Source organism: Mesoplodon densirostris, chromosome 14 (assembly GCF_025265405.1).
Source record: "Mesoplodon densirostris isolate mMesDen1 chromosome 14, mMesDen1 primary haplotype, whole genome shotgun sequence".
Taxonomy (NCBI): domain Eukaryota; kingdom Metazoa; phylum Chordata; class Mammalia; order Artiodactyla; family Ziphiidae; genus Mesoplodon; species Mesoplodon densirostris.
This window is the reverse complement of record NC_082674.1, coordinates 88,460,315-88,473,253: the sequence shown is the minus strand read 5'-3', so window position 1 is coordinate 88,473,253 and position 12,939 is coordinate 88,460,315. Positions and strand designations below refer to the sequence as shown.

The window sequence follows — 12,939 nt, the reverse complement described above, 5'->3', positions numbered from 1 at the left end:
CAGAAAGGAAGGAAACTAATGTCAGAGGTTGTTCAGCCAAGTGGAACACAGGATAGGCACTTCAGTAAAATATTGTATGTGTCTTCCAATAAGAGGCCCTTCCAGCCCCTTCTCATGGGCTGCTGTGCCCTGTCTTGCCAAGACTGTTGAGTAAAAGGACAAGTCAGCCATATTTGTGTTTGTCCTTAGGGTAAGACAGGTTTGGGCAGCCCTTCTGAAGCGGGGTCCCTGTGTAGAAACAAGACCCCCTGAAGTCAGTTCCCTCCCGCTACTGACCATCTGAGTGACACAGGCAGGAGGGCACAGGGCAAAGGGCAAAGGCTTAAATTACAGCAGGTATTTTGTAAAAAAGACTTCTTTCCTTCAAAAGCTTATGGTTACTTCTCTGCTGAGCAGCATTTCTGCCTCCTCTCACCTTGAAGAACAAAGTACAAGCTGCCTTGGAGATCAAAGAGGGAGCAAGAGGAGGAAGAGAGAGTTGCTGACCCCCAGAGCAGACAGCTTCTAACTACTTCTAAGTTCTAACAAGGCAAGACCTCAGACATCAGGCAGAGGAGAGGGAAAGGAGGAAAAACATGGAGGAAAAGGCCACTCCCACCTGGACCACAGCCACCCACACACCTGTACTTGCCTTTGTGAAAACTAGATTTTCTAAAAGTGTCTCTGATGATAATCTGACCATCCCGACACTGTCTGAAGCAGTGGTGGAGGGCTTAGAGCCCGGTGGCCTGGATCTGATCCCAGGTCTGTCGTTTAGCTGAGGGTGGGATCCTGATTCCTCCTCTGATACTGACCTCAGAGGATGGTTGTGAGGATCAAGGCAATAAAGGCATACAAAACCCTTACCATGGGTTCTGGCACCCACCCCGGGTGCTCCTATTGTAACGGACCACTGGGAACCACCTATGGGACCACTTTCTGTGGAGGAAGGATGTTCCTCAAAAGAGACCTCCCTTCTCACTGCCTCTATTCCCTGACCCCTGACTGGATTGAGTCTTCCTCTGCATCTGTATCTTCTCTGTCACAGAACTACTCCTCTGTTTTGTGCTGGTTTTCTTGTCTATCTCCTCATTCAGGCCATGAGCACCTTGAGGGTCAAGATGTGACTTTCATGCTAAGGCATTCATTCACTCATTTATCACTTACTAAGTGTTTCCTACATGCCAGGGGGGTCACTAAGTGGTAAATAAATTTCTGAAGTATGGGAATGACCTATAGAATCACCTATATAAATTGTCCAATCAACAAGCATATGTTCCTATCACCTGTGGTGAGCTTTGGCAAAAGGCTTTGGGATCAAAGAAAAGGACTGCAACTGTGAACATGATTCCCAGGAAATGTATCAGTCATGACAGTTGATCTGCTAGCTCACATGCTGGATTTTATGTAAAATGGACCCAAATGATCAAGTACACTCTAACTGTCTCTCTCTCTCTCTCTGTCTCTGTCTCTCTCTCTCTGCCCCTGCTTTCTTCCTCCCTCTCTAAGTCCAGAGAAACTTAGCAACTACTTACCAATTCATACAGACTTTTGGCTGCTCTAAAGGTAATGTTCAAAAGCCCAGACTCGGGAGGGGCCATCCGTACAGTTCATCAGCCAGGGTATTATCTTCCTCATGTTTGTCTCTCTGGCACCCAGCACAGAGCTACTTACCCCACGTGTATTCCAAACTCACCCTAATTCCTCAAGATACCATCATCAGTCTAGTCTAGTCTAGTCTAGACTAAATGACCCTTTCAGAACCAAACAGGATTTCACATAGAGTCAAATAATCGGGGTACATTTCACAGAACACAGCCCAAGACCTGAACAGGGTGAGGTGTCTCTCCTTAGAACCAGACACACAAGCAGAACCAGCTTCATCATTAGGAATCTGCCTGCTGGTCACTTAAGAGGCAGCTGAACCATGACATCAGAGGCCTGAATACATAGTGCCAGGTCTGACATTCCTCTCCTGGGCTACTTTATCTTCTGGATCAGGCTTTAAATACCTCAGTGAAAATGCAAGTGATGCCCCAAAAATCTTGAGTCAGACTTTTACTCCAGTCATTAATACCCTAGAGGAATCTGTTTCTCAGATCAGCCATCTGGTGACCCAGGAGAGAGGATAATGGCAGAGGCAGTAAGAATCTGGTATCTGAAGGGGGAAGGCAGTGCTACAGGGGATCTGAGTGGTCTCTGATGTGTTGATGGACAGGGAAGTTCTCACTCTGCTCCATCCTCAAAAGCAGCCTTACTAGAGTATTTCTGTGACCCCCTAACAAAACCTTAAGGCCTTGCACACCCAGCTAACCTCATGCCACTAAAGTTTGAGAGACAACCTGCCAAAACAAGCAAACTCAGGGGGATTACAACTGTGTGACTCAGCTGTGGAAGAAGCCAGAGTACACAAATGTGCAGGTATTTGTGCAAGGTAGTCTGGCCTATACAGCGAGTGGCCAATGGACCAGCAAGGAAGGGGTTCAGCTTTCAAAGGCAGGGCTGCATTCAGGGAAAAAGATTTCAACTTAGTGAAGTGATCACCTGTAACCTAGTATCCAGTGTCATGCATAACTCAGATAGGGGGTCAGTGACAGGTTCCAAACCTGGTTCTCCAAAACTCCATATGAGTCATTAAATTCTCTTAACAAGTTTTACCTTTAATATATAACAGTGGTCCCCAACTTTTTGGCACCAGGGACTGGTTTTGTGGAAGACAATTCTTCCACAGACCGGGGAAGGGGTATGACCAGTTTCTGGATGATTCAAGTGCATTACATATATTGGGCACTTTATTTTTATTATTATTACATTTTAATATATAATGAAATAATTATACAACTCACCATAATGCAGAATCAGTGGAGCCCTGAAGTTGTTTTCCTGCAACCAGATGGTTCCATCTGGGGGTGATGGGAGACAGTGACACCCAAAGTGTGTTGCTTATGTCCAGTCTCCTCCGTAATCTTGTTTTGGTTTCTGTCACTACAAAAAACCTGCTTCACAAGGATAGGATGTTGGAAATGAAAGCAGGTTTTTCAGTGCTTTTGTGGCAATCTCAGGATATTCTGCCTTGACTTTAATCGGGAAGGTATGGAGATTTGAAGTTGTCTCAAACTTACTTTTAAGGTCACCGTCATTTGCGAGTTCAAGAAGTTGCTCCTCTTCTAGCACGGACAAAGTCGATTCACCTAGTTTATTGGCAAATGGGTCATGGATCCATTCCTTCTTAGGTCAGGGGTCTTTTGTGATTGGGAAGTAATGCTCAAACTCTTTTGAAAGATGAGATAGGTGATCATGTACCAGCTGAGAGAAAGAAGGTGCTGGCTCAGTCTCTTTCAAAATCTCTGCTAATGTTTGAAACACGTCAAAAAATCCCAATGTTCACTCGTCGCCCCCATAATTCCAGTTTGGCTTTGAATGCAGCCACTTTATCTGCCGACTTGAACACAGTTGTCATCCTCTCTTGAAGTGACAGATTGAGTTCACTGAGTAGGTTGAATATGTCACACAAGTAAGCAAGTTTTGCGATCCATTCTGTGTCACTGAAATGTGCTGTCAGTGGTGACTCTTTGTCTAAAAGAAATCTCTGGAGCAGCTGTTATACCTCAAAAACTCTGGCCAGTGATCTACCTTTAGAAAGCCATCTCACTTCTATGTATAAGAGAAGACGTGTGTGCTCTGCATCCATCTCCTCACAGAGCTGCACAAACAGACATGAGTTAAGAGCATGTACTTGAAAATGACTCTACTACCCAAAGCAATCTACAGATTCAATGCAATCCCTATCAAACTACCACTGGCATTTTTCACAGAACTAGAACAAAAAATTTCAAAATTTGTTTGGAAAAACAAAAGACCCCGAATAGCCAAAGCAATCTTGAGAACGAAAAAAGGAGCTGGAGGAATCAGGCTCCCTGACTTCAGACTATACTACAAAGCTACAGTAATTAAGACAGTGTGGTACTGGCATAAAAACAGAAAGATAGATCAGTGGATCAGGATAGAAAGCCCAGAGATAAACCCACGCACATATGGCCAACTTATCTTTGATAAAGGAGGCAGGAATGTACAGTGGAGAAAGGACAGCCTCTTCAATAAGTGGTGCTGGGAAAACTGGACAGGGACATGTAAAAGTATGAGATTAGATCATTCCCTAACACCATACACAAAAATAAGCTCAAAATGGATTAAAGACTTAAATGTAAGGCCAGAAACTATCAAACTCTTAGAGGAAAACATAGGTAGAACACTCTATGACATAAATCACAGCAAGATCCTTTTGGACCCACCTCCTAGAGAAATGGAAATAAAAACAAAGATAAACAAATGGGACCTAATGAAACTGAAAAGCTTTTGCACAGCAAAGGAAACCATAAACAAGACCAAAAGACAACCCTCAGAATGGGAGAAAATATTTGCAAATGAAGCAACTGACAAAGGATTAATCTCCAAAATTTATAAACAGCTCATGCAGCTCAATAGCAAAAAAACAAACAACCCAATCCAAAAATGGGCAGAAGACTTAAATAGGCATTTCTCCAAAGAAGATATACAGACTGCCAACAAACACATGAAAGAATGCTCAACATCATTAATCATTAGAGAAATGCAAATCAAAACTACAATGAGATATCATCTCACACCAGTCAGAATGGCCATCATCAAAATATCTAGAAACAATAAATGCTGGAGAGGGTGTGGAGAAAAGGGAACACTCTTGCACTGCTGGTGGGAATGTGAATTGGTACAGCCACTATGGAGAACAGTATGGAGGTTCCTTAAAAAACTAAAAATAGAACTACCATATGATCCAGCAATCCCACTACTAGGCATATACCCTGAGAAAACCATAATTCAAAAAGAGACATGTACCAAAATGTTCATTGCAGCTCTATTCACAATAGCCCGGAGCTGGAAACAACCTAAGTGTCCATCATCGGATGAATGGATAAAGAAGATGTGGCACATATATACAATGGAATATTACTCAGCCATAAAAAGAAACGAAACTGAGCTATTTGTAATGAGGTGGATAGACCTAGAGTCTGTCATACAGAGTGAAGTAAGTCAGAAAGAGAAAGACAAATACCGTATGCTAACACATATATATGGAATATAAGAAAAAAAAATGTCATGAAGAACCTAGGGGTAAAACGGGAATAAAGACACAGACCTACTTGAGAATGGACTTGAGGATATGGGGAGGGGGAAGGGTAAGCTGTGACAAAGCGAAAGAGAGGCATGGACATATATACACTACCAAACGTAGGCTAGATAGACAGTGGGAAGCAGCCGCAGAGCACAGGGAGATCAGCTCGGTGCTTTGTGACTGCCTGGAGGGGAGGGATAGGGAGGGTGGGAGGGAGGGAGATGCATGAGGGAGGGGATGTGGGAACAGATGTATATGTATGACTGATTCACTTTGTTATAAAGCAGAAACTAATAATAAAAAAAAATAAAAAAAAAAAAAAAAAAAAAAAAAAGAGCATGTACTTTACTTATTTATTTATTTTGAGAATGAGGTCTATTTTATTTATTTTTTTAAAAAATTTTATTTTATTTTTTTATACAGCAAGTTCTTATTAGTTATCTATTTTATACATATTAGTATATATACGTCAATCCCAGTATCCCAATTCATCCCACCCTGACCACCCCACTTTCCCCCCTTGGTGTCCATGCGTTTGTTCTCTATATCTGTGTCACTGTTTCTGCCTTGCAAACTGATTCATCTGTACCATTTTTCTGGATTCCACATATCTGCATTAATATATGACAATTGCTTTTCTCTTTCTGGCTTACCTCACTCTGTATGACAGTCTCTAGGTCCATCCACGTCTCTACAAATGACCCAGTTTCGTTCCTTTTTATGGCTGAGTAATATTCCATTTTATATATGTACCACATCTTTATCCATTCATCTGTCTGTGGGCATTTAGGTTGCTTCCATGACCTGGCTATTGTAAATAGTGCTGCAATGAACATTGTGGTGAATGTGCCTTTTTGATTTATGGTTTTCTCTGGGTATATGCCCAGAAGTGGGATTGCTGGATCAGATGGTAATTCTATTTCTAGTTTTTTTTTTTTTTTTTTTTTTTTTTTTTTGCTGTACGCGGGCCTCTCACTGCTGTGGCCTCTCCCATTGCGGAGCACAGGCTCCGGACACACAGGCTCCGCGGCCATGGCTCGCGGGCCCAGCCGCTCCGCGGCATGTGGGATCTTCCGGGATCGGGGCACGAACCCGTGTCCCCTGCATCGGCAGGCGGACTCTCAACCACTGCGCCACCAGGGAAGCCCCTATTTCTAGTTTTTTTAAGGAAACTCCATACTGTTCTCCATAGTGACTGTATCAATTTACATTCCCACCAATAGTGGAAGAGGGCTCCTTTTGTCCACACCCTCCCCAGAATTTGTTGTTTGTAGATTTTCTGATGATGCCGATTCTAACAGGTGTGAGGTGATACCTCATTGTAGTTTTGATTTGCATGTCTCTAATAATTAGTGCTGTTGAGCAGCTTTTCACGTGCCTCTTGGCCATCTGTATGTCTTCTTTGGAGAAATGTCTATTTAGGTCTTCTGCCCATTTTTGGATTGGGTTGCTTGTTTTTTTAATATTGAGCTGCATGATCTGTTTATATATTCTGGAGATTAATCCTTTGTCCGTTGATTCATCTGCAAATATTTTCTGAGGGTTGTCTTCTCGTCTTGTTTATAGTTTCCTTTGCTGTGCAAAAGCTTTTAAGTTTCATTAGGTCCCATTTGTTTATTTTTGTTTTTATTTCCATTACTCTAGGAGGTGGGTAAAAAAAGATCTTGCTGTGATTTATGTCAAAGAGTGTTCTTCGTATGTTTTCCTCTTAAGAGCTTTATAGTGTCTGACCTTACATTTAGGTCTTTAATCCATTTTGAGTTTATTTTTGTGTATGGTGTTAAGGAGTGTTCTAATTTCATTCTTTTACATGTAGCTGTCCAGTTTTCCCAGCACCACTTATTAGAGAGACTGTCTTTCCTCCATTGTATACCCTTGCCTCCTTTGTCATAGATTAGTTGGCCATAGGTGTGTGGGTTTATCTCTGGGCTTTCTATCCTGTTCCATTAATCTATATTTCTGTTTTTGTGCCAGTACCATATTGTCTTGATTACTGTAGCTTTGTAGTATAATCTGAAGTCAGGGAGTCTGACTCCTCCAGCTCTGTTTTTCTCCCTCAAGATTGCTTTGGCTATTCGGGGTCTTTTGTGTCTCCATACAAATTTTAAGACTTTTTGTTCTAGTTCTGTAAAAAATGCCATTGGTAATTTGATACGGATTGCATTGAATCTGTAGATTGGTTTGGGTGGTATAGTCATTTTCACAATATTGATTCTTCCAGTCCAAGAACATGGTACATCTCTCCATCTGTTTGTGACATCTTTGATTTCTTTCATCAGTGTCTTATAGTTTTTTGAGTACTGGTCTTTTACCTCCTTAGGTAGGTTTATTCCTAGATATTTTATTCTTTTGTTGCAATGGTAAATGGGATTGTTTCCTTAATTTCTCTTTCTGATCTTTTGTTGTTATTGTATAGGAATGCAAGAGAATTCTGTGCATTAATCTTGTATCCTGCAACTTTAACAAATTCATTGATAAGCTCTAGTAGTTTTCTGGTGACAACTTTAGGATTCTGTATGTTTAGTATCATGTCATCTGCAAATAGTGACATTTTAACTTCTTCTTTTCCAATTTGTATTCCCTTTATTTCTTTTTCTTCTCTGATTGCCATGACTAGGACTTCCAAATCTATGTTGAATAACAGTGGGGTGAGTGGACATCCTTGTCTTGTTCCTGATCTTAGAGGAAATGCTTTCAGTTTTTCACCATTGAGAACGATGTTTGCTGTGGGTTTGTCATATATGGCCTTTATTATGTTGAGGTAGGTTCCCTCTATGCCAACTTTCTGGAGAGCTTTTATCATAAGTGGCGTTGAATTTTGTCAAAAGCTTTTTCTGCATCTATTGAGATGACCATAAGGGGCATGTACTTTAATGTGGTTGATAATTTTAATCTCGTCCTGCAAAACGTTGTTAAATTCAGGTGACATTTTTTGGCTAGGCAGCATTTCTCTATGGATGACACAGTGCATAGATTCACATTCAGAGGCAACCTCTTTGGCCAGAGTAGTGAAACAAGAAAGCTCTCCAGTCGTGGCAGCCACCCCGTCTGTGCATATACCAACACAAAATGACCAATTCAGTCTTCCTGATATGTAATAACTCAAAGACTTGAATAGTTCTGCAGCTGTGGTGTTGGTTGGCAACAAAAGTGCACATAACATATTCTCATGCACATCCTCCTGAAAAATATATCGCACAAAAACAAGCAATTGTTGCCTTGTGGTCAACATCGGTAGACTCGTCAACCTGGATTGCATACCATGGTGACTCATTAATTCTCTCTAACAGTTGTGCTTCAATGTCCTCTGCTATTTCATCAATTTGTCAAGTTATGGTGCTAGCCGAAAGAGGAACACATGCCACCTTTTGAACTGCAGCCTCTCCTAAAAGTTCACGACAAATGTCCTTAGCAGCAGGCAGGGTCAACTCTTCACCAATAGTAAAGGGCTTCCTAGCTTTAGCAATGTGGTTAGCCACTAAGAATGATGCTCTCAGTGCAGACACATGTGATGAAGTGGTGACCTTCAGTAATCGCTTCTGTTCTTTGTGTTCACGTTTGTTTCTTTTGAAAAACCCCAAAGGCTTGTCTTTTAATGCAGGGTGCTTGGTCTCCACGTTTGGGTAGGGTTAGCTTGTGGGCTTACCAAAACTGTGACTGAGACAAGTGTGCAGTGTGGGAAAGAGGTGTGGATGGAAGTGGTAAATAAAATAATGGGCAAGCCACACGCAGACTAAAATAAGTGTCGGATTCTGACTTAAAATCTGCCACCAGATGCTGTTGTACTGTTGAAGTACATCAACTCACTTGCCCCTATAAAGCCTGCCACCAGATGCAGCTTAATTGTCACTTGTCACTCAGTGATAGGGCTTTGATATGAGTCTGCAAGCAGTTGATTTATTATGGTCTCTGTGCAGTCAAACCTCTCTGCTAATGATGATCTGTATTAGCAGCCACTCCCCAGTGCTAGCATCACCGCCTCAGCTCCACCTCAGATCACCAGGCATTAGATCCTCATAGGAAGTGCACAACCTAGATCCCTCACATGCACAGTTCACAGTAGGGTTTGCACTCATATGAGAATCTAACGCCACTGCTGATCTGACAGGAGGCGGAGCTCAGGCGGTAATGCAAGTGATGGGGAGAGACTGTAAATACAGATGAAGCTTAGCTTGCTCGTCTGCTGTTCACCTCCTGCTATGTGGCCCTGTTCCTAACAGGCCATGGACCAGTACCATTCTGTGGCCCAGGGGTTGGGGACCCTTGATATATAACACTTGGAGAGAAAACATACTCTGCATCATCAAGTATAAGGCAAGAGACCCACCTGGTGCCATTCATCCATCCATCCCACATTCCTTGATTGATTTAACCCAATATTTCTGTGCTAGGTGCACACTGCAAAGGGCACATGCTTAGAAAGGACAAAGCTGGAGTCAGGTAGCTCCTGACCCCTCGTCTGCACCTCTAACCTCAAGCAGGTGTGTTGATTCCATAGGACCATCCCCAAAGAGTTAATGCCATTCTGACTCTGACCTGGCACACGTAAAGCTCCATTTAGCATCAAGTTCATTGGTGCTGACCTAGAACTGTGACAGGAGACTGACCCCGATGTCCTGTCCCTCTGAGACTGGGTTAGGGGCAAGAAGGAGAGGGAAGGAACAGGATTGTAAAAATAATGGCACAGTCTTAGATCTCAAGTGTGGTGCAGTTGAAAAACCCAATGGACTTTGGCTCTTACCAATGTACACATCAAACTCCAGCTCATATTTATGGAGCACTTACTATATGTGGGGCACTGGTTTAAGCCCTTTACCTGCATAGTGTGAAGAGTGTGTGTTTTGCAGTTCAGATGTCTGTGTGAATACTGGCTTACCACTCATTAGCTGTGTGACTTTGGGCAAACTGCTTAGCCTCTCTGTGCCTCCATTTCTTTGCCTGGAAGATAGGGTAATACCAGTACTAACTTAATAAGGTCCTCATAAAAGTTAAATGACTAAAAATACAAAATGCTAAAGTTGAGCCATGTCCTGGCACAGAGTAGCCACTCAGTACTAAGATGAAGAATCATTATCCTACTAGTTAATCACACTTCTTTGCAGAGAAGGCAGACTCTTTCTTCCTATTTTGTTAATAAGGCTTTGAGAGGCTGAGTCAATGTGCTCAAGGTCACAGAGTTCAGTGGCAGAACTAGGATTTGAATGCAGGCAGCCTGACTCCAAAGTCCGCAAAGCTTAACCACCAGCATGGGGACAGCACTGTGCTAGGTCCAGGTACAAAGAAACAAGTCAGGGGATGAACAAGAGATCCCTCTACAGAACAGTAAACACTGTAAGAGATACACTGAAAGGAAAAATGGGGGAGGATGGCTGGTGCTAGGGTAGCAGGGAGGGTCAGAACTGAACCATCTGCAGGAACCGAATAATGCTTCACCAGGGGACTTGAGATCTAATCTCAAAGAATAATGAGTAATTTGTCAGCCACGGAAGAAGAAGCACATTCCGAAAAGTCAACACCGAGAATCTCAGAAGAATAGTGAGTTGGGTGGAATGGAAAGTGAATACAGGAAGTGCCATAAGGTGAGGCTGGGAAGGTAAGTTGAGGCCAGTGTGAACAGGCATGTAGGCCAATGTCTGTGGTTCGATTTTATTCTGTAAGACAGTGATTCTCAAACTTTAATATGCACAGGATCTACCTCTGGTGCTTGTAAAACATGTTCACATGTGCAGATTCCCATCCCTCTTGTTGGGGGGTGGGGGCAACACTTACAAGTTAACAGTCAAAAATGTTTCCAGACATTGCCAGATGTCATTTGGGAGGCAAAATCAAAACCCCAGTTGAGAGCCACTTCTCACATCCCTACTTTACAGATGAGGAAATCCAGCCACAGAAAACTACAGAAAGGCCACATACAGGATTCAAATGCTGGAGGTCCCACTCCAGGGTCTGGGTTAGCCAACAAGCCTAATAGCCTTTTGGGGAGAGAGACTCAAGGCAGCCTTCTGGGGAAGAATTACATGTTTGCTGACAGACTGGATGATGGGTAGAGGATGAAAGAGTAAGGTTCCAAGGTGAAACTTCAGTGCTTGTCACTGGATTGTGAGGATAGTAGGTACTAAATAAATCATTTGGATTTGAATAGAACCAAGATGTATTTGCTCAAAATGGAAAAAGCCTGGTTCCTCATGGTATGACCCAGCGGTAGGTGTTGGGATTCTGCTCAGACTGCATAGAGGAACTCTCTGTAGGGCTGGGTGTGGGTTGTGCGGTACAAACCAGTTGATTCACAAATCCTGGCTGGGCCCCTTCCCAGGTATGTGGCCCCGGTAGCATTATTTAACGTCTGTGCGTCTCATTTTGCCCCTTTGTAAAATAGGGATAGGAGTCCCTACTCAGAGCCTTGATGTGAGCACTCAGGCAGTTAATAAGAGCAAAGTGGCAGCTAGCACCAAGTGCCTTCCTCGCCTATGCTTCCAAGCCAGCCTCATCACCTCCACGCGAGTCCCATATCCAGTGGTCCTACCCACCCGCACACCCCAATCCTTGGGAAGCCCAGTCAGGGCTGCAGGAAGCTGACCGCGCCCCTCTCCACGAGCAGAGCGTCCCCCTGAGGACTGAAGGGGCGCCAACGACCTTGTCACTCCCCAATCCGCTTTGATTTCGGGGTCCTGGGGGTCGCCAAAAGCTCGCGGCCAGCTGAGTGCCTCGAAGGGTAAATGGGATCGATGAGACCCATGGAAATTTCGGACAGATCCGCCTCCGGCAGGCCCGGGGTCAAAGCCAGTCACTGTCGCGGGCCCGCACGCTCAGCCCCTGGTCCCAGGGGCGCAGGAGGAGAGAGGCGCTGAGATTAGGGAAGGGCTCCCTCTCGGAAGCCAGGCTGCATTAGCGAGGAGCAGAGAGTTGTTGGGTCCAGAAGAAGAAGCCAGGGGGGAGGGGGAGGGGGGGAGGGGGAGGGGGAAACAACAGGAAAGTAAGAGGAAGAGAGAGGGTGAAACAAGCGCCGGGAAGCAGAGATCCCTGGGGGACCCAGGCTACGGCACCTGGCAGGGGGTCAGGAACAAAGCAGAGGCTTCAGGTCAGAGGTGCTCTGGGTGTTTCCGAAGAAGGGGTGCTCCGGGCAGACCAGGGCCCGCTGGGGATGCCAGGCGCCCCTGCGCCCTTAACGCTCTCACCGGCTCCGCTTACCTTCGCCAGAGCCACCGACGCGCACTTCCGGGGTCCTTGCTCGGGGACCAGGAGCCGATCACTAAGGGGAGGACGCGACAAAGCTGTGGCCAGGGTTTGGGCCGGCACTGGCGCCTCGGAAAGAAATCCCCGGGGAGACACGACGAGGCGGGCGCGGGACGCTGGGTCTCGGCCTGGGCGCTCACGGGCAGCGGTAGTGAGCCCCGCAGCCGCTGGAGAAGCGCGAGTCAGTGGGAGGAAAAGGTTGTCTCATTTCCTTCGGTCTTCCCCCTCCACTCCACCCACTCCGCTCCGGACCTGCCCTCCCTCCCCCCTCCCCCCTCCCCAAGCCAGTGGCCCATGTGGGCTCTGGAAAGACACGAAACTTCAATGGCTGCCGCAAGCGGCGCCTCCCTCCGCGTCAAGTTAGTTCTAGCTCCGGAACTCCAGCCTGACCCGCGCACTTCTATGGAAGTTTCTCCGTCGTCTCTCCCGGGGCTCTTCCCTTTCCCCCTGCGGGGACGAGCCCAGATTGGAAAGCAGACCTCGAAGCTGCCTCCAGCATCCACCCTCTCCTTCCTCTCCCATCACCTGCTCTGAGCCCTTTTTTTTGTTGTTTGGTTTTTTGTTTGTTTGTTTTT

The 12,939-nt window shown here is 44.9% G+C and overlaps 1 protein-coding gene across 13 annotated transcripts in view; it reads right to left on the bottom strand.

Moving 5' to 3' along the window:
• LOC132502170 (protein eva-1 homolog A) overlaps nt 1-12,588 on the bottom strand; it is an 84,844-nt gene extending 72,256 nt beyond the window's left edge. For 7 of the 13 annotated variants that reach the window (XM_060117989.1, XM_060117993.1, XM_060117991.1 and 4 more), the window contains exon 1: nt 12,320-12,588. The gene's annotated coding sequence lies outside the window, so the exon portion shown is untranslated. Of the gene's footprint in view, nt 1-2,825; nt 3,683-12,319 lie in introns of all 13 variants that reach the window. The other 6 variants (XM_060117996.1, XM_060117997.1, XM_060117995.1 and 3 more) reach the window with 1 other exon arrangement.
• Between the last annotated feature and the right edge of the window lie 351 nt (nt 12,589-12,939).